This window comes from Rhagoletis pomonella, unplaced genomic scaffold (genome assembly GCF_013731165.1).
Source record: "Rhagoletis pomonella isolate Grant_MI unplaced genomic scaffold, Rhpom_1.0 Rhpom_scaffold_00009, whole genome shotgun sequence".
In the NCBI taxonomy this organism is placed as follows: domain Eukaryota; kingdom Metazoa; phylum Arthropoda; class Insecta; order Diptera; family Tephritidae; genus Rhagoletis; species Rhagoletis pomonella.
In genome coordinates, this window is record NW_023458563.1 from 39,168,708 (window position 1) to 39,174,330 (window position 5,623).

The window sequence follows — 5,623 nt, forward strand, 5'->3', positions numbered from 1 at the left end:
GCAGCTTCTGTGTGGTTTGTCCACAGGGACAAGGCCGTTAGGGTTGTCGGGTTTTCCGGGCATGCGAAGAGATGTTTCGATTCATGTGGGGTCTCCCCGCATGCCGGACACTCATTCGGCACATCCTCATTCAACCTACTCAGGTAGGAGTTCAACCTGCTGCAGTAGCCGGAGCGAAGTTGTGCGAATCTCCCGAGGCAGATGAAGCTCCGTCTCGTCTATGTCCGGGGGTGGTATGCCTAGAACGGCATTCACAGGTCTAGAGTCTACATAACTCGAGACTGAGTCCCTGTGAATACCGTTCAGGGCCTGTCGGTAAGCTGTCGGGTCCAGAGGTTGCTTGATAAACCTCTGGACTTCGTCTGTCAGTTCATATAGATGCCTCCTGACGTGCCTAGGCGAGGGCTCCTCTGCAAGCAGCTGTCTGCTTGGGTGGCCACTTCTGTGGCTCCCGATCAGGAACTGCCTGCAGAGCATTATATTGTGCTCCTTTACGGGGAGCATTTGCGCCTCGCCGTGTAGATGGTGTTCAGGCGACATCAGGAGGCATCCTGTCGCTGTCCTGAGTGCGGTGTTCTGTACAGTCTGTAGCTTCGTCCACTGCGTCCTACTAGTCCCTGGCGACCACACTGGCGCTGCGTAGTTCAAAACCGGCCGGCCTATTGCCTTGTATGTTGCCAGTAACGTTTCTTTGTCTTTTGTTGTAAAATGTAATAGATCACTAAACTATGAGAGCTGTCAATGTATGTCAAATTGTATTTTTACTTGTCATACAGAATGTACATTCTTTATAAGCTTGAAATAAATGCTCTCTCTATCTGATTCTCTGCAAGCAGCAAGACAAGTTTTTCTTTTCACCGAATATTTATAATAGGTTATGGGCCTCACGTGTTTTTTCGGGTAAATTTTATATTGTATTAAAGTATTAGAATTTATTGCTGGTCTGCAATAGTGATTTTGGAGTAAAAATCACATACCTTTAACTACAATGGGAAACGAAAAGATTGAGAAGCTAAAAGGCAGAGAAAACTACGACACATGGAAGTTTGCAGCGAAGTCGCACCTTGTTCTGAAGGGGTACTGGCCATGTATCGAGGGATCAGAGACAGATCAGATGAAAAATTTGCATGCGATTTCGGCGCTTGGACTGCTTGTTGAGCCATCGAATTATTCGTATGTGCAAAACTGCACAACAGCAAAAGCCGCGTGGGATGCCCTTGAAACTGCGTTTGAGGACAATGGTGTTCTACGTCGTATGGACTTGTTAAAATATTTGATGCGACTAGAGCTCACTGATTGTACGTCCATGGAAGACTACGTTAATAAAATGGCATGCACCCAACAAAAACTAGACAAATCTGGCACTAAAATTCCTGACGACGTCGTCGCACAAATTATGCTAAGTGGTTTACCAGATGAATATCGACCCATGGTAATGGCACTTGCCAATAGTGGCAAAGAGCTTAGCACAGATTTGGTGCGAACAAACCTGCTTCAGGAAGTAAGGCATGACTTTTCAAGCGATAACACAATGGCACTAGTATCAAAAAGTAATACGAAAAAACGTGTATCTAAGCTAAAGAAAAAGTCATCTATAATTTGCTTTGAATGTAATGAAAAAGGACATTACGCAAATAAGTGTCCATCAAAATCTAGAAAAACTACCAATAGTCTATTGTTGGTGTCGACATCTTTGGTAGCGAAAGCAGAAAGCTCGAACGAATGGTTCATTGATTCCGGTGCATCTGCTCACATGACAGGGAATGCAAGTAACCTATGCAAATTACGCGAACCGAAATCCAAAGAAATAGTAGTTGGAAATAATGAACGGCTCAATGTGGAGTGTGCTGGAGATGTGAGCATGGAATTATGCTCTAAAGGTAAGCGCAGTAGCTCACAAATGACTGTCAAAGATGTATTATGTATTCCAAATATTTGTGCAAATTTAATGTCGGTCAGCCAAATGGCTAAACATGGCAAAACAATCGTATTTAATGACAAAGACTGCAGAATTTTCGATGAGAACTTTAAATTGCTGGCAACTGCTCCATTAGTTGGTGACTTGTACCGACTTAATTGCGGAATAGAACCGAGAGCAACTGCGTTAACTGCAATGACAGACAAAAACTTGTGGCATAGACGCATGGGACATGCATGTGAAAGAAATTTACATCGCATCAAAATGTCGGTTGAAGGGTTTGATCAACTAAATGGTTCCTTGGACCCATGTACTATTTGCGCTCAGGGTAAGCAAAAGCGATCATCGTTTAAACATACGGGGAATCGTGCAACCGAGGTGCTACAAGTCATTCATACAGATGTATGTGGACCGATTTCAACATCATCATTTGGAGGTTCGCGATATCTTTTGACTTTTGTAGACGATTTTAGTAGAAAAGTGTTTGTCTACGCCATGAAGCGGAAAAGCGAGGTATTTCAGTTATTTGTGAACTTCAAAAAATTGGTAGAAAACCAACAAAAGTCTACCATCAAAATTCTTAGGTCAGACAACGGCAAAGAGTTTTGCAACAAAATGTTTAAATCATTCACTACAGAGCACGGAATTTTACACCAATTTACTGCACCATATACACCGGAACAAAACGGAGTAGCCGAGCGAATGAACCGGTCGATATTTGAAAAAGTACGCTGCATGCTTTTTGACGCTGATTTGCCTAACCAATATTGGGCAGAGGCAGCATCAACAGCAGCATTTTTAATTAACCGCACTCCATGCCGAAATATGGAAAACATCACGCCAGAAGAGATCTGGACAAAAGTGAAACCGAACTTGGAATCGATTCGAGTGTTTGGATGCAAAGCGATGGTGCACATTCCAAAAGAGAATAGGCGAAAGTTAGACTCAAAATCAGTTGAGTGCATTCTTCTCGGATACAGCGAACAATCGAAAGCATATAAACTATACAACAGGAGAACAAAGCAAATCATCATAAGCCGCGACGTAACATTCTTTGAGAATAGCTCTAATAAAGTGATGCAGGAGAAAAGCAAAATTTACTACTCACCTCCACACACGCTAAGTGCAAGTAACCGAGATGATAAAGAGTGTGAAATCGATGACGACTGAAGCGATGACGACCTCAGCGATGGTGATACAACGTTCGACGAAAGCGTGAGCAAGAATGTTGATGAAGAGCAACCGCACAGTGAATCGTCTCAACCACTTGATAATGGCACTACGCCAAATTGTGAAACAAGTGAGGTTTCAGTTGAATCACATATTGGATTCAGTGAGGGTGGTTCCAGGGGCAGCAATGAGATTTCACTTCAAGATCCATTTCATGGATTCAGTGAGGGCAATTCCAGTAGTAGCCCAGAGAACCCAATACATGATTCATTTCATGACGCTGATTCTGAAGTACACATTTCTGATGGCGAAAGCAGTGACAGTATCGAAACAAACGCAACGAATGTAGGTTTACTAGCAGCAATTAAAGATCCCAGCGAGCCAGCAACCGTTCGTGAGGCATTAAACAGTGCGGAAAGTAAGGAATGGGCCGATGCAATGCAATGTGAGTATAAAGCCTTATTACAAAATGCAACTTGGGAATTGACAGATTTGCCTGTGGGAAGGGAAGCAATCGATTCCAAATGGGTGTTCAAAATCAAAAGAAACTCAGCAGGTGTTGTTGACAGATATAAGGCGCGACTCGTAATAAAAGGGTACTCGCAAGTAAGAGGTATCGATTATGACGAGACTTACTCTCCAGTGGTTCGTTATGCAACTACGTTTTTTGTTGGCTACTGCAGTCAAATTCAATATGGCGGTACACCAAATGGATGCAGTAACAGCGTTTTTGCAGGGCGAACTAAACGAAAAAATTTATACGCGCCAGCCGGAATGTTTTGCGGACAAAACTAATAGGGTATGTCGCCTTCGCAAATCATTGTATGGATTAAAACAATCCAGTCGCGTATGGAATGTGAAACTAAGTTCTGTACTGACGCAGCAACTAAACTTTACTAGGTCAACGGTTGACCAATCTGTGTACTTTAAGCATTCGGCTCAAAATATTGTTATATTAGCTGTATATGTCGACGACATCCTAATTTTTGGTAGCAATAGTATGATGATCACAAAACTAAAAAAGGATTTATCTAAGCATTTTAAAATGAAAGACCTGGGACTCGCTACAAATGTGCTTGGTATGAACCTTACACGAAACAGCGACGGATCCATTTCCATTGATCAAAAGCAATACTTAACAAATGTTTTGCGCCGATTCAATATGACCGATAGCAGCCCAGTAAGTACACCTATGGATCCAAACCAACGATTAACGAAGGATATGTGTCCGAAGTCGAATACGGAACGACAAGAATTGAATTCAATACCTTATCAGGAAGCAATTGGGTGCATTATGTATGCCGCGCAAATTAGTCGGCCTGATATTGCATTCGCAGTGAGTGTACTTAGTCGATTCAACACTAATTACGGCAAGGCACATTGGGTTGCAGTGAAGAGGGTACTTCGTTACCTGAAGGGCACAATTGATTTAAAATTGAAGTATCAAAAAACCAGCGAAGGAGAATTGGTTGGTTATTGCGACGCTGACTGGGCGGGCGATCAAGACGAACGCCGATCCACAACAGGCTATGTGTTTTTAATGCAAGGAGGTGCTGTTTCATGGGCAACGCGCAAACAACCTACCATCGCGTTGTCATCAACGGAAGCCGAATTTATGTCCATGGTAGCAGCTATTCAAGAAGCACTTTGGCTTAAGCGGTTCGAATGTGAAGTATTTTCCTATGGATCGAGACAAATACAGCGGTCAATGCAGCTTTATTGTGATAACCAAGGAGCAATCAAGTTAGCCATGAATAACAATTATCATGCTCGAACAAAGCACATAGATGTCAAAAACTATTTTATTCGTGAGAAACTTGCAGAGGGTTTGATAAAATTAAACTACAAAAGCACTTATGAAATGATTGCAGACATCATGACGAAGCCTGTAAACAACTCCATTTTGACTAAATTTATTGAACAATACGGCTTAACGTAATTAATGAGCTTAAAAAAAAAAAAAAAAAAAAAAAAACTTGAATTTAAATGAAATTTGTCACTGAATAACTCATGAATGTATGTATATCGTTTTGTATATATAAAATTTTTAAATAACATAAATTGAAGCTCTAGTGAGGGTGTTGTAAAATGTAATAGATCACTAAACTATGAGAGCTGTCAATGTATGTCAAATTGTATTTTTACTTGTCATACAGAATGTACATTCTTTATAAGCTTGAAATAAATACTCTCTCTATCTGATTCTCTGCAAGCAGCAAGACAAGTTTTTCTTTTCACCGAATATTTATAATATCTTTGCCCCAAGTACTGCCGGCTAGCGACTTGAGGACCTTGTTGCGGCTCTGTACTTTATTGACAATAGCGGTTGAGTGCGCAGAGAAGGAGAGCAGGCTGTCGAATGTTACTCCCAGTATTTTGGAGTTATTCACCGTCGGAATTGGTGCGTAATCGACGTGAATCCCCAGCGGTAGCCTGACCTTAGGTTCGTACCGTCCGATTACACTCCTTTCCCCGGTAGCGAAGACACTTGAGGCCTTGCTACTCCCGTACTTCACAAACCACCTGACCCCAGCG